Source organism: Palaemon carinicauda, chromosome 3 (assembly GCF_036898095.1).
Source record: "Palaemon carinicauda isolate YSFRI2023 chromosome 3, ASM3689809v2, whole genome shotgun sequence".
NCBI lineage: Eukaryota > Metazoa > Arthropoda > Malacostraca > Decapoda > Palaemonidae > Palaemon > Palaemon carinicauda.
Window position 1 is genome coordinate 198,160,986 of NC_090727.1, and position 27,976 is coordinate 198,188,961.

The window sequence follows — 27,976 nt, forward strand, 5'->3', positions numbered from 1 at the left end:
AACCGCCATGTGGTGGTTGTGCGGTTAGGTGGTTAACAACCCTTACAGGGTGGTACTTGGAATCATTCCCGTTTTCTGTCTCCTGAGGGGAGGAGGGTGGGACTTAAAATATATATATAACTGCCAGGTAAGTATTCATAACACTTTATCATAAAAACTCCATTTTTATGAATAGAACTTACCTGGCAGTTATATATAGCTGATTCACACATTTGGAGGAGGGTGACAGACAGCTAACATCGTTGGGAAAACAACAATAAGTTGTAGGAAAAAACACCTTGATTCCTTACCTCCTAAGGTAGCTGACTTCGAAGGTTCCTGCCTCTTGAGTCGCTTTCCCTTAGGACCTGTGTGGACCTGTCATGCTGAAACAACTCAATTGAGTCTGTCAAACGGAGTGAGACCAACAACTTGACTAGACTTCAGCACTACCTATGCCCCTTTTTAAAAACTGCAACCTTACTCAAACTAACCACCTAACCTTGCAAAATAGATATTACTATCTAGCTAGACTGAGGGCACTATACCACAAGTTAGAGTCCTCAGACAACCATAAAAACCAAAACCCAAACACAGGCACACAAAAGTTAAGGTTGAGGGGAGGTAGTAACTCCTTTGCCCAATACAGAAGCAGTAGCTACGTATGGGCCCAAGGTATAATACCTTTCATAATCTACCCTTACCTCTCTGAGGTAATGAGAGGCGAACAGAGTTGCTTCTCCAGAACGTTGCGTCCATAATCTGTCTAACTGACATATTCTTGCGATATGCCAGTGAAGTAGCAATGGCTCTCACCTCAAGAGCCTTTATTTTTAAAAAGACCGAAGTTTTCCTCCTCCCACAAGAGGTGAGCTTCTCTTATTGTTTCCCTCAAGAAGAATGATAATGCATTCTTTGTGAGGGGCTTTAGCGGATCTTTCACTGAGCACCATAAAGAATTGGATGCACCTCTAACATTCTTAGTGCGAGACGAATAAGCCCTGAGGGCTCTTACTGGTCAGAGGAGCCTCTCCTGCTCTTGACCCACCACATTAGTGAGGTTAGGAACCTCAAACGTCCTCGGCCAGGGTTTAGATGGATTCTTGTTCTTAGCGAGGAAGTCGATCCTCAACACACATACTGCTCCATCCTGGTTAAAGCCCACCTGCTTCTCAATAGCGTGAACCTCGCTGCCCCTTTTTGCTGTGGCCAGAGCCATCAGGAAGAGGGTTTTCTTAGTAGCATCTCTAAGGGACACTTGTGAGATGGGTTCAAATTTCTTGCTGCATAGGAACTTCAGAACCACATCCAAATTCCAAGCTGGGGGTCTTAACTGAGCCTGCTTAGTTGGCTCAAAAGACTTCAAGAGATCTTGCAAGTCTTTATCCTGAGTTAAGTCTATGCCTCTGTGCCTACAGACAGCAGAAAGCATACTCCTGTACCCTTTAATAGTGGATACGGCCAGTTTAGAGTCTTGTCTGAGGGACAACAAAAAAAAAAATCAGCTATTTGGCTCACAGAGGTAGTGGTTGAGGAAACTTTGTGCTCCTTACACCAAGCTCTAAAGGTTTCCCACTTCGATTGGTAGACTCTTTACGAAGAGACCCTCCTCGCTCTGGCGATAGCTCTTGCAGCTTGCGCAGAAAAGCCTCTCGCTCTGACAAGCTTCTCGATAGTCTGAGGGCAGTCAGTCATAGAGCGAGGGGGTTTTGGTGATACCTCTCGAAGTGGCACTGTTTGAGAAGCTTTGGATTTGGAGGAAGGCTTCTTGGAAAGTCCACTAACATGTCCAACACCTCTGTGAACCATTCTCTTGCTGGCCAGAATGGAGCTACCAAGATCATTCTTCCTGATTCAAGGAGAGCAAATTTCCTGACTACCAGATTGATCTTGAAAGGGGGGAACGCATAGGTGTCCATCCCCGTCCTGTCCATCAAGAAGGCATCTCCTGCTATTGCCTCCTCGTCCAGGACTTAGGAGCAGTAGTTGGGGATCCTTTTGTTTTGGTTGGAGGCAAAGAGGTCAATTAAAGGCCTCCCCCATAACTTCCACAGACTCTGGCAGACCTGATGGTTGAGGGTCCACTCCGTGGGAAGAACTTGCCCTTTCCTGCTGAGCATGTCTGCTCTTACATTCTTCTGTCCCTGCACGAATCTTGTTAGAAGTCCTACGTTGTTCTCTTTCGACCACAGAAGGAGCTCTTTTCCTGTTTCGAACAGAGACAGAGAGTGAGTTCCCCCTTGCTTTCTGATGTAAGCCATAGCCGTGGTGTTGTCCGAATTGACCTCCACTATCCTCCCTGACACGAAGTCTTTGAAGGCCTTCAGTCCTAACAGAATGGCCATCAACTCCTTCCTGTTGATGTGCCACCCGACTTGTTCCTTTCCCCAAGAGCCTGAGACCTCCTTGCTTCCCAGTGTTGCTCCCCATCCTGACTCCGAAGCGTATGAGAACAACACTAGGTCTGGGTTCTTCCTGAACAGGGAGATTCCTTCCCCTAAAATAGCTGGATCCAGCCACCAAATCAGATGACTCTTGATTTCTGCTGGAATGAAGAAGGAAAAGGAGTCCTCCTGAATCTTCCTGTCCCACACCCTTGATAGGAAGTGTTGAAGAGGTCTGAGGTGCAGTCTTCTCAGAGAGACAAACTGTTTGAGTGAGGAGAGGGTTCCCAGCAAACTCATCAAATCCCTCGCTGAGCACTTCTGTCTTTCCAGGAATTCCTGAACCTTCCCAAGGCACCTGGTCTGCCTTTCTTGGGAGGGAGAAGCCCGAAAACGAACTGAGTCCACAACTATCCCCAAATAAAGAATTGTCTGACTCGGTTCGGTCTGGGACTTCTCCTTGCTGATGACGAGACCCAGTTCCTGAGCAATCATAAAAGTCTTGCGTGAGGTCCTCCAGACATTTCTCCTTCGACCGGGATCTTATCAACCAGTCGTCCAGATATAGAGATACTCTTATCCCCTCTTGATGAAGCCATCCTACCACGTTCGCCATTACCCTAGTGAAGACTTGAAGAGCAGTGCTGAGGCCGAAGCAAAGAGCCTTGAAGTGGAAACACTTGCCCTGGATCATAAATCTTAGGAACTTCCTCAAAGTCGGATGGATGGGGATGTGAAAGTAAGCGTCCTGTAAATCCAGAGACACCATCCAGGGACGTACCGCTGCCAGCACCGACTGAGTCGTCTCCATAGTAAAATTTGTCTTTTCCACAAAGATGTTCTGAGCGCTGACATCTAGAACTGGTCTCCATCCACCTGAGCTCTTGGGTACCAGAAAAAGGCGATTGTAGAAACCTGGGGAAGATAGTTCCAGAACTGGCTCTATCGCTCCCTTCTCCTGCATCTGGTTCACCAGATCCAGTAGAGCCTCTTGTTTCACGGCGTCCGAGTACTGTGCCACTAAGGCTAGAGGTGTATTTGAAAGCGGAGGCTTCTTCAAGAGGGTGATCTTGTATTCCTCCTTGATGACCGAGAGGGACCAGGCGTCTGCCCCTCTTTTCTTCCAAGCCTGCCAAAAAAGTGACAGTCTTGCTCCTACCGCTGTCTGGAGGACTTGAGCTTCATCTCCTGGAGTGGGACCTGAACGAACCTCTTTTCGTTCTACCGCCCGTCTCCTGCCTTCTTCCTCTGAAGTCTGTTCTCGTCGGAAGCTCTACCTCAAAAGGGCAGCTGAAGCTTCCTCTCCTCTCTCTTCAATGACGAAGGAATCACTTGTAAAGGCTTCCTTGCGGAGCGTGACAGGAGGTCTTGTGTGGCCTTTTGCGCAAGCGATAGGGTAATGTCCCTGACAAGGGACTCAGGTAAAAGGTGCTCCGAGAGAGGGGCGTAAAGGAGCTCGGCCTTCTGCGTGACCGTAACTGCTCTGGAAGTGAAGGAACATAAAAGGGCCCTCTTCTTTAAAACTCCTGCGGAAAATAGGGAAGCTAACTCATTTGACCCATACCTAAGAGCCTTGTCCATGCAGGCCACAATACTAGTAAGGTCTTCTGTATCTTCCAACCGTTCTGTTTTCCTGGCCAGCGTACCCAGAGACCTGTCCAAAAAACTGAAGACTTCGAAGGCTCGGAAAATTCCCTTGATGAGGTGGTCAAGCTCAGACATAGACCACATTACCTTCGCCGAGTTAAAGGCATGTCTTCTGGAAGAGTCAACAATGCCAGAGAAGTCCCCCTGGGAGGAGGCAGGCACTCCCAGGCCCAGAGCTTCTCCAGTCTCGTACCACATGCCTGCCTTAGACGCAAGTCAAGCTGGTGGTCTTTACCGCTTGCCTACACTCCTTCAGCCAGTCATCCACTCTAGCGAGAGCCTTCCTAGCCGAGATGGACAGCTTCATTTTGATGAAAGCCGACTGCTTTTTGGCCTTCTTCCTGCTAAACTGCGACTGAAGAGAACGAGGAGCAGCAGGTTGAAACTCCTCCCCATAAAGCAGGCAAACCCTCATCCTCTGAGATATCCTCTAGATCTTGCCCTACTTCCAACTCAGTCTCTCTTTGGGCTGCAGGAACTAAGTCTGAGGTTGATTTAACAAGCCGATAAGTTTCCAATTGCTCATCTGCGTCCGAGAAAAGTAAATCGTCGGATGCGTCCTGTTGGCGAGGGCTGAATGCGTCCTGACACCGAGGGACGCGTGCGTCCTGGCGCCACGTGCTGGAGGCGTCCTGACGTCGCACGGTAAAAACGTCCTTGAAGCGGGAGGAGGATGCGTCCTGGCGCCGAGAGCTGGAAGCGTCCTTGCGACGGAAGCTGCATGCGTCCTGGCGTCATGAAGCGGAAGCGTCCTGGAGAGGCAGGCTGAAAGCGTCCAGGCGTCGCGAGCGAGAGACGGAAGCGTGCTGACGACGAGAGACGGAAGCGTGCGAACGACAAAAATCGTAAGCGTCCTGGCGGCGTGTCGAGGAAGAAGAAGCGCGGTACCGCACGCTTGACGAATCGCGCCGCGGTTCCCTGGGAGAGGAGTGACACTGTTCGTCCTGCAAGGGAGAGGTACTCCGCTCCCTCTTAGAGGCCAATTTCTTAACCGGTAAAGTGTCGTCCTTACGTCTGCCCGACTGGGAGGAAGGGCGGCTAAAAGCTTGCACCAGAGAAGACAGCTGCTTCTGCATAACTTTCATAAACGACTTCGCGACTGCTGCTGGATCCTGAGTTTCCGAAGGCAATGGGTGCCGAGTAGCGCTGGTCGTAGGAGAAGGGTCTCTCGTCACTTAAAAGAAGAGGAGAATCCTCCTTCCTTCCATCTCTGGGCTTTGACCTCTTCGTTGGAACGGCGTCCCAGTCATCCTCGGAAGAAAAAGGTTCTGGGCTACTCGATAAGGGAGAGCGAGAACGGGTCTGGTCAACTTGTTTCCACCTCCTCTTGGTCGGTCTCGAAGCTTCATACTGCCATTTGCGTTTAGGTGAGGGGCTCGGGGAACGCCATCACTTCCAACACGCCTTTTCCGTGGCGGTCATGAGCAGCCTGGGAAAACGCAACAGGACTGCCTGAGGCGACAGCTGACCGAGGATGCATACCTCTCACTCCTTTGCGGCTGTCAACGTACCTTCTCCCTTGGTACTGGGAGCTTGGTAGACGTCTAGACATAGGGACGTGACAGGTTCTATTAGTCGCCACCTCCACTGCACTATCACAGGCACTAATCACACTCTCATTCTTACCTTTAAAGGCTGAAAGCTGGTCTTTAATAGCCTTCAACTCAGCCGCCATCCTGGCGTACCGAGGGTCATCCGTAGATACCGTTCCTGTAGAAGGGGCAGGAGCTACTACCTCAGAAAAAAGTTCAACTTCTACAGAGGAATTAATTAAGGGATCAAATGAAATATCTAAACTAAGCTCACTAGCAGATTTAGATTTAGATCTCGAAGCCCTCCTGGCTTCATCTGACTCTAACTTACGCACATAGCGTTTCATACTTAACCATTCCTTCTCGCTCAAAACCTCACATTCCTTGCACCTATTATCAAGCGCACATTCAAATCCCCTGCACTTCAAACAAACAGTGTGAGGTAACCTCACCTTGCATACCTCATTTACACAAACACGAAAATGAAGTTTATCAGTCATCATAAACAAACAGTTAAAGAATAATAATAAATGCGATTGCCAAAACCCCAAATCAGTGTACGTCACCAAAAAAGAAGTCCAGTACAGCGACACAGGGAAAAGCGAATGAAAAACTCCAATGGCGGACCAACGATGTTGTCAGTCCAACCGGCAGAGATGATCTGAAGAACAGAAAACGGGAATGATTCCAAGTACCACTCTGTAAGGGTTGTTAACCACCTAACCGCACAACCACCACACGGCGGTTGCTGCGAGTTTTGAAAAATTCTGCCGGACGTCAGAGACTATAGCTATATATATATAACTGCCAGGTAAGTTCTATTCATAAAAAAGAAATTTTTATAATGATTACACATTAAATCCTATCAAAAATCTTTTAAAAGGGAGGCTCTAAAAAGGCTCACATGTGAATCAGTTTTTGCAAGAAAAAGACACAAAAGAGGAAAACCCAAGAAGGTCAGTTACCAAGCATTTTTATGAAAGGAGACTCCTCCAAGCAACACTAATGTTACTCTTCTGTTTGTTCTACCCAAACTACCCCCTCTCTTCTTCATTGGTAAAGTGAAGTTCAATGTTCATTTACTTCAAATACTGTACAGAATATTAATTTACTCTATAAATAATACATCTAACTTCTTTTTACTATACGCCCTGGATCCGCGGGGATTAGGGACCAGAATCCCCAGCGAATAGAGCAAATTCGCAAAAAATTTAAAAATCAATTTAAAAATACTTATAATTGAATATTTTGATACATAAAACATGTAATAACATCAAGAAATATCGTCATAAACATTTTAAAATCATTTAATAAAAGTTAAAAGACATTTTCCAGAAAAATATTTTGGATGTGGCTCATGAACACCAATTAACAAACTACCATGACACAATACAATGCTATAAATATACTTAACATACAGTGCTGTGCCGTACTCACTGTATGTACTTTATTAATGTTACCCCTACTGTCGAGTGCATTTTCTATCATGCATACACAAACCGTGTTCTTTAACTCGCTCATATTTTTTACTACAGCCAATTTTTTTGGCTCAAGCCATGTCGTCCTGATGGAAGGTTCCTAATAGTAGCTTCCTAAGGCATATATGTACTACAGTGATATTCCCAGAGAATTTACCTTTAGGTCCCCAGAATTCTAACTACTGGCACGAATATCTTTAAAACTTCTCTCAAAGATATCGCATAATATCAGGGGACGTATTCTTGACACGCCACATACCAATCTTCACCCCGAATAGCCATTACGCTTCGAGGGGGAAAGTGGTAAAATTAGAAGGGGAGCTGTATCAAGGTTACCCTACTTCCCATACAACTATTGAGTATCAAGATGGCGCCATATCCAAGATGGCAGACTTTCCTAATTTTGTAGCGAATTCGCACGGTGGTGTTCCCTGTTGATCTAACTTTTTTGATCGATTTACAAGGATTATTATGCAATCTCCAGCTTCTTTCGCCTCTGTAAAGTTGAGTATTGATTCTTTACAATGTATGTATTTTAGCTCCTGTTTCACAGTGAAATTAGAGTAATTTATTGTGATTAGGAGCTAGGCCTGTTATTGGAGGCGCCATGGGCGGTGTCGTTCGTTAGGCATGTGTTATTTAGTTAAAAAAACGACATTCCTGGTTAAAATAGCATTAATTAATTAATTATGAAAGCTATTTAACGGATTTTGAGCGAAGCGAAAAATCTATTTTTGGGTGAGATGGCCATGTCGTCCTGATGGAAGTTCCTTAAAGTAGCTTCCTAAGGGATATATGTACTACAGTGATATTCCCAGAGAATTTTACCTTTAGGTATCCAGAATTCTAACTCCTGGCGCGAATATCCTTAAAATTTCTCCAAAGGATATCGCATATCAGCGGACGCATTCTTGACACGCCTCCAGAGCAATCTGCACCCCAAACAGCGTTTTGGCTTCGAGGAGGATGTGGCAAAAGGGAGCCATCCAAAGGCTCTCCCCGCTCTCGTAATACTATTGGGAATACAACAGCGCCTTTCCCACGACGGCGGACATTCCTTGTAGCATTGAGCGTGGTGTTACAGATACAGTACCACGGGAGGGATACCGTGAAGATCTTTTATTTTAGAAGAGATGGGTGGGTCCATCAGGACGACATGGCCATCTCACCCAAAAATAGATTTTTTGCTTCGCTCAAAATCCGTTTTTTGGGCTCAAGCCATGTCGTCGTGATGGAAGCACACCAGAGCATTAGTGTATCTGTGGATTTTTAATCAGTGCCTTAACCTTATAGCAACCTTTTCTATGGTCATGGGGACCACATGAGACAAGGGACGTTACCGTTATTCGTCACCATCACTAATCATAACCAATGTTAGTGCTTCCTGCCTCCTACAGGGAAGAGTCATTCTAGACAGTAGAAAAGGGATCTTGAGGTTAACATACATAGTATGACCAAACATAAGTACACACTGAATATACAAGTAGTCTCATAGTTGTATATTTGCTAAAATAACATCAGTGTCTCTTATATCTATTATTTGATGCATACAAATATATGAGGGATACTTACTTTGGTAAGTTGAAGAACTCTGGCATGTATACATACAATTGTCTGGCGAAGGTGGACGCACTACATTCTAACAGACATTTATTACTAATAAATGACTAAAAGATGTTCAGTAAAACGAATGTAGTATGACAATGGGATTATACCTGTAACAAGTACAGAGACTATATCTCCTTCTTGAAGGAAGAAATGATGAGTGCCACTCTCAGACTGAAGAAAATTATAAAACAATTTCTCTTCATAATTCCTGTACTGGTTACTTCTATCTGCACTATGTACTTCGTACACTGGCACTAGTGCTATCTGTATAATTCCACACCTGCGATTTTGAACAGAGCCAGTGTTATCATGGTAACACTTAATTAAAAAAAGTCACACCTAAAAAGGGTGACCTCTTCTCCCTTTAATTGACAGTCCCAGTCAATTAGCTGTTCATCCTAGAATTAGACGGCAGGTTAAATATTCTACCTGGCGTCACCACATATTGCTTCAGATCATGGATTTGTCTAGCATAGTGTATGTAGAACACTCTGGATGATTCTCATCCGTTACGTGCAAGGACATGTGAGGTCCCAAACCAAAAACTGTTTACCACAGTAATTAGGGGGCAGGTTTTAATACACTACCTGCCGCCACTACGAAGTGTTTCAGTTCATGCACTTGTTTTGCATAGTGTTTGTAAAACACTCTGGATGATTTCCATCCAGTGTATGAACGAAGGCACTCATAGTCCATATACTGAAAGAAGTTCAGTGATGAAGCAATCTTCCTCGGATCATGACCTGCGGGAGTACTGTCCGGATCCGCTCTACAAATAAAGTAGGTGAGCTTCGCCCTTAGTTGTTTTAGGGATAAATTTGATCCAGAAGTTTCTCCTTTAAAGAGCTGTCCTCCCCTGAAGTCTGAAGTTCTACGAAGATAGATCTTTAGACACTATAAGACATAGAGAGACATCTTCCTTCAGAGGGCAGATTCTCCAGGGACCCCACCTCTTAGTGGGTAGCTCGTTTTTAGCGAGAAAGGATGGATCAGGAAATAGATTCAGTTCTCCCACTTCAGTGAACTGAATGTGACCCTCATCTCTGGATAGGGCCACTATTTCACTAACTCTAGCCCCGGAGGCGATAGCGAACAGAAAAATAACCTTTTGGGTTAGATCCTTAAGAGAACAATCTTCATTGTTCACAGATGAGGCATAATGTAAGACCTTGTCCAAAGACCAAGAGATGAGCTTTGGTGGTACCGCGGGCTTAAGCCTAGCACATGCCTTCGGAATCTTATTAAAGATTTCATTCGCCAGATCCACTTGAAAGGCATATAGGAGAGGCCTAGTCAAGGCTGACTTGCACGTATTTATCGTATTGGCCGCCAGACCTTGGCTATGAAGGTGCACAAAGAAGGACAGACAGAAGTTTATTGAAATTTCTTTCGGTCCTTTTGTTTTGACAAACGCAACCCACTCCTTCCAGGAAGACTCATATTGTCTTCTAGTTGACTTGGCCTTGTATTCTTCTAAGAATTCTATATTGCCTTTTGAGATCCCAAACCTTTTTCTAACCGCTAGAGCGAGAAAATCATGAAATAAAGGGTTTGGCTTCTCTGTGATAAAACGAAGGCAGTTAATTTCTGAATCTTCAGTAATATATCTAGGGTCAGAGCTAGGACCAGCCTCATCTAGTCTATCAGCCCCACTAGAGGATCCTCGTATGGGGCTATATAGCGAGGTAGTTTCTTGAAGACGCTCGTGATGAAGAGGTCGAATTGCAGTTCCGGGACTTGTTCCCATCTGGAAGGGAATATGTCTGCACCCATGGACCATTACAACTCTATCGGTTTGTATCGAAATAGAGTATTCACTGTCACATCGTGGATCAGTTGTAAATGAACTGCTGGTAGGTGCCGTCCCTTTAAGAGAGGGATGGGTAACTTCACCAAGACTGAATGAGACGTTCGAATGTGACGTCTTATTATCGTTTTGGTGTCCCAGATCAGTCGTAGGGAGCCTGATCTGTGTGGAGGGGGCTTCCCCACCCATGAAAGGACCAGCAGAGTCTTGGGACTTTCATGCTCTAATTTCTGTTAGAGAAGCGATTAAAGAGGGACCGATCTCAGTCTTATTTTATCTCTTCAAGCGTTTGATGCATGTTTTCTCCAAGCTCTTAACGCATCTTTCCGGTGTGCCCTTAGCACCAGGTCTGTCACTATAGCGAACTGGGGAAAGTTTAGCGCTTGTCCCTGTTGGCGTTTTGGAATTCTGACTGAATACCTGAATCTCTTGACAGACCTCACGAGCTCCTTTAATATTTCCAAAGGAGAGGAGAGTTGATGTGACTGAGGGCTTCGATGGTTTTTTAAACATCGAAACCCCTGAGCTGGAGAAAGTCGAGACTTCTAGAAGCTTATCTTGCATCCGTGATGTCCCAGAAACCGGGTCATCTCTTTGAATGCACACTGACCGGGCACTTCGGGTGCTGCCCACTCCAGCCTCTTGATCAGGTATATTAATACCTGAACTATTTCTAGGCTTGACTTTGACGTGACTAAGTTCGTCAATCCTTTGAAGATACTTAGGACTGTGAGTTCGACACGTATCTTCCTTATGATGAATGTTACTCTCTGTAATATGAATTTTAGATAGGAGGAAGGGGGGTGGTTGACTGGAAGGTTCCAAAGGACACCTTTCAGGTCTGACAAGACTATGAACACCCTTGATTGGAACAAGGTCCAAATGTTCAGAAGGATTAACATTCAGAACTTGCTGTTTTTTATGAACTTGTTGAGTGGCGACAAGTTCAGAATGGCTCATTGATATCTTGAGTCCTTCTCGTGAACACAAAACAGCCTTCCCTGGAACTCGATGAGCTAAAGTTTTCTTACTACCTGTATGCTCTATAACTCTCAGGTATACTCCTCCAAGAGGGTTTTGAACTGTAGGAGAAGGTAAGGAAATGATGGTAGGGACATTTCTGTTTCCCATCAATGGCTCATCTTGAATAGGCTTTGAACCGATTGATTGATTGATTGATTAAAAGTTTTCAGGCATCCTCACATCTAAGGTCATTGATGCCGGTAACATTTAATTTATGTATAAAAAAATAAAAAAATAAAACAAAATAAAAAAATAAAAGAGTATTCAATTAAAATCATAAAAGTTGAATGTCATAAAAGTTAAATATTTTTCAGAAGACCTGCTTCTGAAATAAATCTAAAAATGCCACTTGCATGGTAGGACACATCATTTCCAAGAATCTTGGCAAGGATGAACCTGCCACCCTCACCTCGAGCTTCAAACAAATATCTATTCCGCAAGTTGTTATAATTGGGGCATTCGGTCAACAAATGCCTTACTGTTAGAGGTACTAAACAGTCGTCACAATACGGTTGGTGTTGGCCCTTCAGCAGAAACTCGTGTGTCAACCGGGTGTGACCAATACGGAGATGACAAACAGACGTCTCCCATTTTCGGGGCATCATATTATACCTCCAAGGAGATATGTCATTTGCTACCTCTCGCATTTTATTGCCATCTAGGCTATCCCAGTGCTGTTGCCATTTTTTGCAAACCAATTTCTTGATGTCAGGTAAGAAATCATTACAGGGAATGGGATACCTTCTTGGCAGCAACTCGGATGCCGCCTTCTTAGCCAGTGAATCTGCCTTCTCATTCCCAGACACACCTACATGTGCTGGAACCCAACAAAATTGAACTGTTATACAGTACCTCTCCGTCCAATAATAAAAAGCCATTCTAAAATCTTTAAAACTAGAGGGTTATTAGAATTAAAAACTTTTATAGCTTGAAGGACACTCCTTGCATCACTAAAAATTGTAAAATTACCCTCCTTCTCCAACGCTATTTTCTCAATAGCGGTTAATATGCCATACAGTTCGGCAGTAAATATGGAAGCGGTCAGAGGAAGTGCACCTCTACAATTAAAACCATTACTATGTACTCCAAATCCAACGCCAGCATCATATTTGGAGCCATCAGTATAGATAAAAGTTGATCCTCTATGTTCTTCAACATGTTCATTAAAAAGACACCTGGCTTCTAGGTCTGACATATTCTTCTTATCTCCAATAAAATATTTACAAAAAGATATCTCTGGTAACTTCCATGGAGGCGTTGATGATATCTTGAATGGAAGTACCTTATTTCTAATTATATCCAGACTATTTAATAATTGTTTCACTCGAAAGCCATAAGGTTGAGGAGATTTTGGGTGCAACTCAAAGTATGATGCGTGTCTTACAAGGCTTGCAGTCTGAAAGGCTAGAGAGTTAGGGAGTCTTTGCAATCTAAACCAATACCGAATAATGGAAGACATTCGGTAAAGGTCTAGAGGTAACTCTCCAGCATCAACAAGGAGACTTGGGATAGGCAAGGTTTTAAAAGCTCCAGTAGACAATCTAATACCTGCATGATGTATCGAGTCTAATATTTTTAACCGGCTTGGGGTGGCTGAAGAATATATTTCACAACCAAAACTAATTTTGGAAAAAATCAAGGCCTTGTATAATTTTAAAATAGTACAGTATTGTGGTCTGCCCCCCATGATGTATGGGACAATACTTTTAAGATATTCAGAGCTTCAACACATTTAGCTTTTAACGCTTTTAAGTGAGAAACCCATGTAAGCCTACAATCAAATATCAAACCTAAAAATTTAGCTTCTCTTGCACATGGTATCCGTTGACCTTTAATGTATATATCCGGGTCTGGATGTACTCCCCGGATACGACAAAAATGGACAATGGTAGTTTTACTTGTCGAGAACTTAAATCCATTCATGTCAGCCCACTGGATAATTTTATCAATAGAGTGTTGGATTTTTCTCTCAACCATTGCCATTCTAGTGCCAGCAAATGATATTGAGAGATCATCCACAAATAATGTTGAGAGAACATCCTGGGGAATGGCTGAGGATATCCCATTAATTGCTAGTGCAAAAAGGGTTACACTCAGCACACTACCCTGAGGAACTCCTTCCTGGCACTTACTCTCTGGTAGAGTTTCCCCCACTCTCCTCTCAATCCCAATTCATGAATGGTTTTAAGTATACAATACCTCCATGTGGTATCATATACCTTTTCAAGGTCAAAAAATACTGTCACATGGTGCTGTTTGGAAGCAAAGGCTTCACAAATAGAAGACTCAAGTCGTATTAACACATCAGTTGTTGAGTGCATTTTTCGGAATCCACATTGAATCAGTGATAAAATACCCTTCTTTTCAAGGTACCACATCAGCCTTGCATTGACCATCTTCTCCATGATTTTACATAAACAAGAAGTCAATGCAATAGGTCGATATCTTGCTGCTAAAAACTTGTCCTTACCAGGTTTTAAAAAGGCTAAAATAATGGCTAGTTCCCAAACACTTGGGTAACTATGATCATGCCATATTCTATTAATAATACTTAAAATAAATAACTTTGTATTAAAATGTACATGTTTAACCATTGCATATGGAATTCCATCAGGTCCAGGAGCTGTATAGTTGCAAGTAGCAAGTGCGGAATCAAGTTCTCTTTCAGTAAAAGGAGAATTATACGATTCTTCCCTTCCTGTTGCAAAATTTAAAATTTTCTTTTCTTCAATGCTCCTGTACTGGTGACCAGGAGCTGCTACACTCTTGCACGATACATTTGAAAAATGGTCAGCCAGGGCATTACTAACTTCATTTCCTTCAGTTACAAACTGACCATTCACTTTCAACACTGGTGGTGGGTTCGGGGTAAATTTGCCTGCAATTTTTTTTATTTTCCTCCATACAGAAGATGGTGGTGTTCTACTATTAATGGAGGAAACACAAGCCACCCAAGATTGGCGTCTAGCTTCTTTCATGGCACGACGGAACTGTGCTCTACACTTTTTGTATGATATCAAATTTTCATCAGTACGGCGTCTACGCAATCTAGTCAGAGATTTTCTGGTGGCTCTGTGCAAGGCTGTTAATTCTGAGGACCACCACGGGACTGGTCGTCTTTTGAATAGTCCTGTGGTTTTGGGAATCGAATTGATTCCTGCTGTATGAAGAGTTCCATTCAGTAGGTCTATGGCATCATCAATACTTTCAAACTGTTCTGCTCTCCCTTCGATTTCACTTAGCTCAGAAAATTTAACCCAGTCTGCCTTGTCTAGATTCCAACGTGGCGATCTTTGCAAAGGCGGACCCTTGTTGGTGTTTATAATGATTGGTGCATGATCACTAGTATGCCAATCATCTAATGTCCTCCAATCAAAATCAAGAAGGCAGTTAGAGCTTGCAATTGAAAGGTCAATGCATGACAAAGTACCTGTCTGGACATGGAAGTGCGTGGGCTCTCCTGTATTAAGGAGCCCCACATCCTCATTCTCCACAATTGATGAGATAATATTGCCCCTTGTGTTGGCCAAAACATCACCCCATAAAGGATGTCTACCATTCATATCTCCCAGTAGGAGAAAAGGTTGAGGGAGTTGTTGAATGACTTCTGCTAAATCATCATACAAAATATTATCATTTGAAGGTGTACAGAGAGCATATTGTATATTTTCTCCCTATATCAATTTGTACAACAACTGCCTGCAGGGTTGTACGTATAGACATAGGTTCTTGGGGAACATCTCGACGAATGTACATGAGACTTCCGCCATGGCTCCCTGCTTGTTGATTATATACTGTTCTATAGCTAACATACTCTCGAGGACTAGGAGTGTTAGAATCAAGCATACTTTCCTGTAGACATACAATTATGGGGGAATGCTCATGAATTAGGAGCTTAAGTTCTTCATATTTGGCCCTCAAACCCTGACAGTTCCATTGCAAAATGGAGGAGAAAACTATGGATTATTTCTTGAAGACATCTTGGATGAGGTCTTCCCATTAGCAGTTTTTAATTTAACATTATTACCTGTAGGTTTCTTCAGAGGTGGTCTTGTTATGTTGGGTTTTACATTTGTGTTTTTTTTTGTATTCTTTTTATCTATTTGTTGAGGTGGATGGTGGACCTCAACTTGAATTTCTGATTTATTCAGTTCATCTTCTGGTTCATTAGAAACATCAACAGACAAAACATCAAATTTATTTGATGTCATAACCTTAACGTTTCTAATGGAGGGTGGAGAGAGAGATGGAGGTCTCTCTCTTTTACGATTAATAGATGGTGGGATTCGAGGTTTTTGCACCTTTCCCACAACAGGTGCATCAGGTAAGTTAGTCTTAAGTGGAACCTCCATCAGATCAGGCAAGGTCATGGCCTGAGAGAGGTTTGTATTATTTTTTGTAATGGCGGCTGAAGGCTGTACAGCAATGGGCAATGACCTAGTGTTAATACACTGTGGTAAAGCCTCAGGAGGTAATATGGTTACCTCGTTATCTGACATTTTATCAGATAGTATACTTTTTTTGAGCTATTGGCAGCGCTAGGTTGGTTTGATTTTAATGCCTTAGCATATGTATTTGATTTATTTAATAGTCTTTTGGCATAGGTCACACTTATATGTTCTAAGTTTGATTTGTTGAGGGCAGCTTCCTCCAACTTATATAGCTCGCAGCTCTTGTCTGTGGATTTGTGATTCGAGCTGCAATTTAAACACCTGGCTCCAAGTGCACACTCTCCATGGTAAGATTTGGAGCAAATACCACACATCTTCTCATTTTTGCAAACTTTGGACGGGTGCCCAAATTTAAAACAATTAAAGCATTGCAATGGCTTCTGCTTGAATGGTCTTACTTTAATCCTTTCGTTCTCGATAATAATATGAAAAGGTACATCAGCATCCTGGAACGTAAGGATTATCATTGATGTACCTGGGACTTTATGAACTTTCCATACATCTAATGGACACATGGCCAGTATCTCCTCCTCTGTAAAATCATATAGATCTCTGTTAAAAACTACGCCCCTTCCGTAGCTAAAATTTAGGTGGGGTTTGACATCTAACTTAATGTCATCATTACTTATTTTCATATTGGACAATATTACCGACTGTGTACTGGATTTGGTATGGATAAGGAAACTATTTTTTCCGAAACGAGATATATCGCCTGGTGCAATAGTTCCTACTTTTTTCTGAATCAATTTGCATATTTTAAAATAATTCCCTGTAACCCCCTTTGATTCAGCTATAAGCCACATCGGTGGTTTTGGATTTCTCTGGGAGGGCATAACCAAATCTGCGTCTTTTTCCAACCAATCGGCAGGCCTGTACACATCCAAATCTTTTGGTACCTTATCGCAGAGAGCAGCCGCGACATTCAAGTTATTAATTTTAATATTATTAAAGTTACTTATTGCACTAAATGCTTCGTCATAACTACTATAAGATATCCATGAATCCCAAGTTTCAGCTTCAAGTTTCATCCTTATTTCTTTTATGCATCCATAGCATTCAAATGCTTTACATAGATCATCATAATTTGTCTCTATTGAAATTTGTGTAACAAGGAGGATTCGAAGTTTCCTCGTGTTACCCAAATTACTCGGTTTTGAAATATCAGTAGAATGGTCCTTTCCCGTTCCGAGGTCATCAACAGAGCTTTCCCTTATCACATTAGCAGAGGTCGTCAACAGTGCCGGGGGAGAGTCAGCGTATCCAGGGGATGGGGGTTCGTTCCTTAAAGAATCCATTAGACGAAAGAGAGAGAAAAGGGTTAGTTTGATGTACCTGCTCAAGAATGTTAGGCCATCACACGTCGGAAAGGAAATTTGCACTCTCCACTATCTGCACAATGAGAGTATACTTCCCAGATGGTCCACTCCATACCCTACCCGAAGGATAGCATCAAAACAGATATAGAGGCACAGGTGTAAGCTGAACCCGCCTGTTAGGACTGAGACCAAGAAATTATGGAATCATCCTCCCCATATCTATAATGACGGGCTTCCGGCCAAAAGCCGAGAGTCCTACCCGAAGCATTGGATCCCCCTGGATTCCGAAGACCCAACACTTGAGAATAGTTCCGCCAAAAAGGTCCAAACCATCTTCGGGATGGCTGAAATCATCCAATACGCTCACTCACATATAGCTTTGAATGCAAACACCTCCCAACCGTGATACCTCCTCCCACTCATCAAAGCAGGCAGCAATAAAGGATGTATGAACATCCCCGCCGGGGCTAAAATGGATGTAAAAACATCCAAGCCATAGGAGAAAAAAAAAGAATAATAAATATATATGTACATAATATATACACATATATAATGAGGGAAATTTTTCTCATAGAGTTTGGAAAGCAAGACTAAAGATAGTTTATGAAATTAGGATAAGGTCGAAGTAATATTGAGAAAAAGAAAACGGTGAAAGAGAGAAATTTAGATTCGAACTGGGGGAGCAATTTCCCCAAGTACGAGAGCCCTTTTGCCCGTCACCAAGTTTCAGCACGGGAATGAAATGCCGTGCTGAAGCTCAATGACTTCATCAAGGCATTCTCTCATTAAGAGGGCTTTGAACCGAAGGATCGAAGGTCCTGCGATCCTGAGGGAAAGTTCCTCCTAGCTGAAGCGTCTCTATGCTTCGAGTAGTCAGTAGGCTTAGACTTTTGACCATCTGCCTGTAGCACCGTGGTCACTGGAATAGTGGGAAGTTGTTGAACAGCCCGGATATTTCCAGCATTTCTGATCTTCTTTTTAAGTTGGGGACCCACAACCACAGAAGATTTTCTCTTTGAAGGAATGCCCCATTTTCGGAGAAGACCTATGTTCTCCATGGTGGCGTTCTTAATTACTTCCTTAGTGACCTCGTGTGGGAAGAGGTCTTTACCCCAGATGTTGGAAGATATTAGCTTCCTTGTTTCGTGTTTTACTGTTGCATCAGTGAACACAAACTCTCTACATGCTCTCCTAGCCTTCATAAAGGCGTAAAAGTCCTTTACAAAGATAGCCATATGCATTTTGGCTATGACCATGAGCTTGTCTGGGGTATTTTCGTAAGTTGAACACAACTCTATGTAGTTTTGTAGAGAAAGGGATGTCGCAAGTCTCTCCTTTGACTCCTGTTCATTACACAAGAGCAACTCAGACAATTTAGGGAGACATACATTGAATTGCCGACTTGCGACGTCCTTGTCTAATTTTCCTACTGAAAATGTCAAATGGACTTCCTTCCAATCCTTTTCCTGTCCGGGAAAAGCTGGTGACAAAGACTTGCACTCATCGAGTGTGGGACATGGCTTACCCGCCTCTACCGCTTTGGCAACAGAAGTAAATGCCTTCCCCATAAAGGGGAATGAGAGTGAAGTAGGAGCAAGAAAGGAAAGGTGTCCGTTATTCAGTGAGAATACTTTCGACTCTGAATAACCCGCCTTTCTTAGACTACCTGAAAGGATAGTCTGTGTCTTATCCTGGTCGAGAATCAAGACCTCCTTTGGATCCGTTCCTTTTCTTGACTTTGGTTCGTACTTCAGTCGAACCCAACAATTAGGGAAAGCATCAAAGCTTGGCCAAAATTGAATTTTGTCCAAAGGAACAGCACCTATTTTCTCTGAGATGCAGAGATTGCCATTTGAAATCGGCATCTGCTCCGCGAACCTCCAGGGATTGGTTATGGAGCATGTTGGTAGGTCTTGATTCATGGGTCGTTTGACTGACCCCTGGGAAGCGACAAGAGAAACTTTACTAGGATCTATCTTGCATTTTACTTCCTGCTTTTCGTTTTGTCTACAAAAGCTCTCTATCTGATTCATCAGTTGGATACATAATTGTACCACATTATCCAAATTAGGGGTAGAAGACGAAGATGTCGACATCGATGGCTCTAAAGCCGGCATAGGCGGAGGAAATTCTGACGCAACATTTTCCTCTTCTACCTTGGGGCATTTCTTGCCCTTAATCCCAAAGGTTTTCTGGCTGTCAGGGGATGTAGTTAGCTCCTGAGGCACTACTGTTTCCTCACTTGCTTCCGGAAATAGTAGCTTACGCATCCCATCATTAGGTAGGAAAGGTCCCGGAGAGATCTTTTGAAAGCCTCTCACCCAGTTGCGTAATTTATATTGAGATGTATCTCTCGTCTCTGTAGACTTGGGACTTTCAAAACCTTCGGACATTAATGTCCGACATATATTGCAAACCTGTGGGTTCCAATAATGTAGGGATCCTGAAATAATATTGCAGGGGGCATGAAACCTGCAAGTATTATGACCGTAAAAATACTTACTCTTGGCCTTGCAAAGGACTGCAGCTCAAGGTATCTGGTGTTCTTCCTGTAAAGAAAGGAAAACCAAATGAGTATACAATGGATTATCTCCTTGACAATCAACATGCAAATGTCCTTTACAATAGAGTAGCTTAGGATAGTAAGCTATAAAGGGATAGTAGGAGATACATACTTGTGTACCCCTGTGAGCAAATGCTGTTGCCTCCCCTCAGTATTAACTACATGGAGATTTCTCTACAGAGTAACTCCAAGTAGAAGGACTCTTACCCCTAGGGGTAGAGAAGTACCCAATCACTATCCCAAAATAATGTTAATACTGTGGGATCAGGATGACTGATTCTCGATCAGAATATTGAGGAAAACTATTCATTCAATATATGAAAGGTACCAGCAGAATGCTCGTACAAGGGTACCCAAGGTATGTCAGAAAATACTACTGTATCATGGTACTGTAGTTTTCTAATTGCAGTAAGTCTATATTGCAATTTACTGGCTACTGTACATCATGTATTGTAGTCTAATCATTATGCTGCCTTCATAGTAGCATATGACAGTACGGTCCATCTAGCATGAAGCCAGCTGGACTAGGAAAATAAAGACATATATTTGTATATCCCATTCAGCCTATTTGCTGTAGTCTTCCTACTATATTAAAATATAGTTTCCTGATCAGGGAGACTCAAGGAAAAAGGCTCCACCCTTTAAGGGTTAGGAGTGTATTACTCCTGCCTTGAAGTGTTTAATATTGTAGGGTAATCCTAATATTGATTTCTAATCAGGATATTGAAGAAATCATATTCATTCAATATAGGATTGGGCTCAGCAAATACCTATGTTGGATATCCAAAATATATTGGAAATAACTACTAGTATAAACTATATAGTAGTTTTCTATCTGCAGTATATTCTATACTGCAGATATACTGGCTACCTGTATACAGTAATATATACAGTAGTTCAGCCGGCATGTAACCGAGAGAGAGAGATAGCATGGAAAAAAGGCTACTCCTTACTGTGAATGTATACAGTAATTAAGGATGTAAAAGTCTAATTTGACTGCCTTTTTCCAGAAAGAAGGTTCTAATAGAAGGGGAGAATGTACCATTCAGGCTTCCATGCAGCTACAGTACTATTGTCGACAAGGTACCGCCGATACACTGCCGGCCGGCAAGTCCAGCAGTACCAGTACAGTCAGCGTGCTGCCAACTGAGTCAGCACTATCTGTGCCGGCCTGGCCGGCAGTACCACGGCAACGGGACCTGTAGCAGCAGTCCAAGGGAGGACTGAAGAACCTTGGGAACAGAAGGGACTTCCCTCTCACGGCCATCATGGTCGCCGGCGGCCGGCAGTTGCCGGCTGGACCGGCAGTTGCCGACAGATGATGTGGTCGGCAGCAGTATGCTCTGCCGTCAGTCAAAGACATGACTAGAGAGGGAGTCTGGCTGGCTCCGGCAATCTACCAGCAAAGGTAAGGTTGCAAGATGCTGACCTAAAGAAGGACAATGGCTCAGCCATCAAAAGTGGACAGAGGGGTAGGGAACAGGGTCCTGTAACGAGTGTGAATGGAACTGGCAAAAATTATCAGTCCTACCACCTGTAAAAGAAACTCTGTTTCGGTATCGGCAGAATCCCAGGGAACAGGAGAGACTCAGTTCTCCATCCCAAAGATTGCCGACACAGTTAAGGGGATGGCGGCACTGCCGCCTCCTCTCAACAGAGAAGAAACAGAGTTCCAGTGCCCCGTATCCTAGGCTAAAGAAAATTACTCTTCAGCCCAGAGAACTGTGGCATAGGACTAGTCTTTTAGTCGCAAGCAGAAGATGGTATCCTACAATAACTTCAAGTGCGGCTAATGAGGGCTAACCTCCATTGCCGGCCACCTGGCCGGCAGGGGAATGATGGTATCCTACAACCCCTTCGCCCTGCCGGCAGGTCGCCGACATAAGACTAAATACTCTGAGATTCTGACTAAATCCCAAAACCTGATGGTATACCACAACCAACGGTTAAGGGGAGAGGCAGGACAAACCCTAAGTTAGCCATGTCTGAATAAAATTCAAGGCACGGCTATTAGGGTTGTAGCCTGAGGCTACACTCAGAGGGAAAGAGATTACCCTTAAGTCTCCGAAGAGACGTGTAATGTTTCATAACATTCTAGGAGGTATCAGTCTCCACTGAATGAAAACAATACACAAGGGTAACCTGGGAAAGTCTGAACGTATAGTAAAACGTCTAGGTAAGGTTACCTAGGCTAAACGGGATCTCGGTTACCTAAATCACCGAAACTCTAACTATACGATCGACAGAGAAAAGGGGGAAAGAAAAATTATGCACATTATCGAAACTTTACAAGAATAATTGCCTAAATAGCTAAATAATTAAAATAAATAAAGCTATTAAAAACTGGAAGTCGTTCTGCTATCTAAATAACACATGCCTAACGAACGACGGCGCCATGGCGCCTCCAGTAACTGGCCTAGCTCTTAAACACAATAAAATACTCTAATTTCATTGTGAAACAGGAGCTAAAATATACTCATAGTAAAGACCCGATACTCAACTTTCCAGAGGCGGAAGAAGATGGAGAAAGCACAATAATAATCCTGTAAAACGATCGAAAAGTTAGATCACCAGGAAATATCACCGAGCGAGATCGCTACGAAAAAAGGAATGTCCGCCGTTTGGGGTGCAGATTGCTATGGAGGCGTATCAAGAATGCGTCCGCTGATATTATGCGATATCCTTTGGAGAAATTTTAAGGATATTCGCACCAGGAGTTAGAATTCTGGATACCTAAAGGTAAAATTCTCTGGGAAAATCACTGTAGTACATATATCCCTTAGGAAGCTACTTTAAGGAACTTCCATCACGACGACATGGCTTGAGCCCAAAAATGCAATTTATACTTGTAAAGATATTTATAATATGCATAATTTTCCTTCGTCTATGTCGATCGTATATGTCAGAGTTTCGGTAATTTAGGTAACCGAGATCTCGTCTTGCCTAGGTAACCTAACCTAGTCGATATAGTATACTTTCGACATTTACCCTCGTGTATTGGTTTATCAATTCAGGCAGAGATAGATATCTCCTAGAATTATATAAACCGATACTCGTCTCTAGTGGAGATATAAGGGTAATCCCATCTTCCCTCTGAGTGTAGCCCTAGGATACAACCCTAGTGGGTTGTGCCTCGAGTTTTCATTCAGGCATGACTAGCCTAGGGTTCTCTGTCCCTTCCCTTAGCTGCAGAGAGCAGGTTTTTTGGGCTCAAGCCATGTCGTGCTGATGGAAGTTCCTTCATTAGTAGCTTCCTAGGTTATATGTGACTACAGTGATATATCCCAGAGAATTTACCGACGGTATCCAGAATTCTAACTCCTGGAGCGAATATCCCTTAAAATTTTAAAAAGGGGATATCGCGTAAGGACGTATTGGCACGCCTCATAGCAATCTGCACCCCAGATAGTGTTTTACGCTTCGAGGAGGCGCGGCAAAAATAAAAAAGGGGGCCCTCCAAAGGCCATCCCCATTCCCGTACTACTATTGAGAGCACAACAGCGCCATTCCCACGATAGTGGCCATTCCTTTTTTTGTAGCGATTTCGCTAGGTGGTATTTCCCTGTGATCTAATTTATCGATCGTTTAAAGGATTATTAATTATGCTTTCATCATCTTCTTCCGCCTTTGGAAAGTTGAGTATCGAGTCTTTACTATGAATATATTTTAGCTCCTGTTTCACAATGAAATTAAAGTATTTTATTGTGCCTAAGAGCTAGGCCAGCTACTGGAGGCGCCGTCGTTCGTTAGGCATGTGTTATTTAGTTAGCAGAACGACTTCCAGTTCTTAAATAGCTTTATTTAATTATTGTAATTATTTAGCTATTTAGGCATTTATTCTTGTGAAGATTTGATTATGTGCATAATTATTTCCTTTTTCCTCTGTCGATCGTATAGTTAGAGTTTCGGTGATTTAGGTAACCGAGATCTCGTCTAGCCTAGATAACCTAACATGGAGTTTTTATGATAAAACAAAGTTTTATGAATACTTACCTGGCAGTTATATATATATAGCTGAGTCTCCGACTGCGGCAGAATTTAATTGAAAATCGCGGCAACCGCCTTGTGGTGGTTGTGTGGTTAGATGGTTAACAACCCTTGGTACTTGGAATCATTCCCATTTTCTGTTCCTCAGATTATCTTTGCCCAACCTGTCTCCTGAGGGGAGGTGGGTGGGCTTTAAAATATATATATAACTGCCAGGTAAGTATTCATAAAACTTTGTTTTATCATAAAAACTCCATTTTTATGAATAGAACTTACCTGGCAGTTATATATATATAGCTGATTCACACATTTGGAGGAGGGAAACAGACAGAAAAACATAGTTGGGGAAACAACAAGAGTTGTAGGAGAACAAACACCTTGATTCCTTACCTGCTAAGGTAGCTGACTTCAAAGGTAACTGCCTCTAGAGTCGCTTTCTCTTAGGAGTGTTCAGCCAGGAGTAGACCTGCTACGCTGCAAACAACTCAATCGAGTCTGTCAAAGGGGTAGGACTAACAACTTGACTAGACTTCAGAAAACTACCTTCCCATATAAAAAACCTGCAACCTTACTAAAGCTAACCATCTAACCTTGCAGAAATAGATATAAACTATCTATCTGGACTGAGGGAACCGTACCACAGGACGAGGACCTCAGACAACCATAAAAAACACAAACCCATATACAAGTACATAAACTAAGGTTGAGTGGGGGTAGTAACTCCTTTGCCTAATACAGAAGCCGCAGCTACGTATGGGCCCAAGGTATAACACTTGTCATAGTCCACTCTTACCTCTCTGAGGTAATGAGAAGCGAAGACAGAGTTGCTCCTCCAGAACGTTGCGTTCATGATCTGCTTAACTGACATATTTTTCCGGTATGCCAGCGAAGCAGCAATGGCCCTTACTTCGTGAGCCCGTACTTTTAACAGGGCGAAGTTTTCTTCCTCACAAAATAGGTGGGCTTCCCTAATAGTTTCCCTCAGGAAAAAGGACAAAGCGTTCTTTGACAGGGGTTTTTGAGGATCCTTCACTGAACACCATAAGGAGTTGGAAGCACCCCTCACGCTCTTAGTGTGGGCCAAATAAGCCTTGAGAGCCCTAACCGGGCAGAAGAGGCTTTCCTGTTCCTGACCTACTAGATTCGTGAGGTTAGGGACTTCAAAAGTCCTAGGCCAGGGTTTCGAAGGGTTCTCATTCTTGGCGAGAAAGTCAAACCTCAAGGAACAAACCGCTCCATTTAGGGTGAAGCCTACATGCTTCTCGATTGCCTGGACCTCGCTGATCCTCCTGGCAGTAGCTAGAGACAAAAGGAAGAGGGTTTTCTTAGTCACATCTCGCAGAGAAGCTTGCGAGATAGGCTCAAACTTCCTGGAGCACAAAAACTTAAGCACCACATCCAGGTTCCAAGAAGGGGGTCTTAAGTGCACCTGCTTCGTTGTCTCAAAAGACCTAATGAGGTCCTGCAAGTCCTTATTCTGAGATAACTCTAAGCCTCTATGCCTAAAGACGGTTGAGAGCATGCTCCTGTATCCTTTAATGGTAGATACAGCCAGCTTAGCATCCTGCCTGAGGTACAAAAGAAAGTCTGCAATCTGGCTTAGAGAGGTAGAGGACGAGGAAACCTTGCGCCTCCTGCACCAAGCTCTAAAGGTCTTCCACTTTGACTGGTAGACTCTTTGTGAAGAGATCCTCCTTGCCCTGGCAATAGCTTTTGCCGCTTGTGCCGAAAAGCCTCGAGATCTAACGAGCTTCTCGACAGTCTGAAGGCAGTCAGATTGAGAGCGAGGGGGTTTTGGTGAAATCTCTCGAAGTGGGGTTGTCTGAGAAGATCTGGACTTGCCGGGAGTCTTCTTGGAAAGTCCATCAGTAACCCTACCACTTCGGTGAACCATTCCCTCGCAGGCCAGAATGGAGCCACTAGGATCATTCGTCCCGAATCGAGGAGAGCGAACTTCCTGACAACCAGATTGATGATCTTGAATGGGGGAAAGGCATACATGTCCAGCCCCGTCCAATCCATCAAGAAGGCGTCCACTGCAACAGCTTCCTCGTCCGGGACTAGGGAGCAGTAGTTGGGGATCCTCTTGTTTAGACCGGAGGCAAAAAGGTCTATTACTGGTCTGCCCCACAACTTCCAGAGGCTCCGACAGACATGCGGGTTGAGAGTCTACTCTGTAGGAAGGACCTGTCCCCTCCTGCTGAGCATGTCTGCCCTGATGTTTCTCTGCCCTTGAACAAACCTTGTCAACAGCTGGGTCTCGTTCTCGTTCGCCCAGAGGAGAAGCTCTCTCGCAGTTGAGAACAGGGAGAGGGAGTGAGTTCCCCTTGCTTCCTTATGTACGCGAGAGCTGTGGTGTTGTCGGAATTGATCTCCACAGTCTTTCCTGACACCGAGGTTTTGAAGGCCTTGAGCCCTAACAAAATGGCCATCAATTCCTTCCTGTTGATATGCCAACTGACCTGACTCCCTTCCCAAATACCTGAGACCTCTTTGTTCCCTAGTGTTGCTCCCCAGCCTGACTCGGACGCGTCTGAGAATAACACTAGGTTGGGGTTCTTCTTGAACAAGGAGATCCCTTTTCCCAACAGAGCTGGGTCCAGCCACCACATTAAAAGATCCTTGATCTCTGTCGGAATGGGAAAAGAAAAAGTGTCCCCTGGATCTTTCTGTTCCAAACCTTTGCGAGGAAGTGTTGCAGAGGCCTTAGGTGCAGTCTCCCCAAGGGAACAAACTGCTCCAGGGAGGATAGAGTTCCCAGCAGACTCATCCACTCCTTCGCTGAGCATTCCTGCTTCCTCAAAAAGTCTTTGACTTTGTCCAGGCACCTGGTCTGCCTCTCCTGGGAGGGAGAAGCCTGAAAAAGAACTGAATTCAGAACTATCCCCAAATAGAGAATAGTCTGATTCGGCTCGGTCTGAGACTTCCCCCAGTTGACGATGAGTCCCAGGTCCTGAGTGATCGTATAAGTTTTCATTAGGTCCTCCAGACATTTCTCTTTCGACTGTGACCGGATCAGCCAGTCGTCTAGATAGAAGGAGACCCTTATCCCCTCCTGGTGTAACCAGCCTGCCACATTCACCATTAGTCTGGTGAAAACTTGGGGAGCTGTGCTGAGACCGAAGCAAAGTGCCCTGAACTGGAAGCACTTGCCCTGGAACACAAACCTCAGATATCTCCTCGAAGACGGATGAATGGGGACGTGAAAATAAGCGTCCTGCAGGTCGAGAGAAACCATCCAGTCTCCTGGACGAACTGCAGCCAGCACTGACTGAGTCGTCTCCATGGAGAACTTTGTTTTCTCCACGAAGGCGTTCAGAGAGCTGACATCTAGGACTGGTCTCCATCCACCCGAGTTCTTGGGAACCAGAAACAGGCGATTGTAAAAGCCTGGGGAGGCGAGGTCTTGAACTGGCTCTATTGCTCCCTTGACCAACATCTAGTCGACTAGCTCCAGAAGAGCCTCTCGTTTCCCCGCGTCGGTGTACTGAGCCACTAAGGCCAGGGGAGAGTCTGAGAGAGGTGGTTTCTTTAAAAAGGGGATCTTGTAACCTTCCTTGACGACTGAGAGGGACCAGGTGTCCGCCCCTCTCCTTTTCCAAGACTGCCAAAAATGAGACAGTCTTGCCCCTACTGGTGTCTGGAGGACTTCCATCTCATTTTTTGGACAGAGGCCTAAACGCACCCCTGCTGGTCCTTGGTCCTGACTCTTGTCTTCTCCCCCTAAAATCCGCTCTCGAGGAGATCCTGCCCCGAAAGGGCTGTTGAAACTTCTTCTCCTCCTTCTTCAGAGGAGCAGGAGCAACAGGTAAGGTCTTTCTAGCCGACCGAGACAAAAGGTCCTGAGTAGCCTTCTGAGCCAGAGAAAGGGAGATATCTCTGACCAGAGCTTCAGGAAAATGATGACGTGAAAAAGGGGCGTAAAGTAGCTCCGACTTCTGGGCAACAGTCACAGATCTAGAGGTGAAGGAGCACAAAAGGGCCCTCTTCTTTAAGACCCCTGCTGAGAAAAGGGAAGCCAATTCATTGGCTCCATCCCTTAGAGCTTTGTCCATGCAGGACATGATACTCGTCAGGTCCTTCGTGTCCTCCAGGAGTTCAGACTTCCTGGCCAGAGTCCCGAGAGACCAGTCCAGGAAGCTGAAAACCTCGAAAACCCTGAAAATTCCCTTGACGAGGTGATCAAGCTCCGACATGGACC

The 27,976-nt window shown here is 44.0% G+C and overlaps 1 protein-coding gene across 4 annotated transcripts in view; it reads right to left on the bottom strand.

The window, feature by feature from the left end:
- Positions 1–27,976, bottom strand: part of LOC137638837 (tigger transposable element-derived protein 1-like) — a 203,531-nt gene that overhangs the window by 58,373 nt on the left and 117,182 nt on the right. The window lies entirely within an intron of this gene.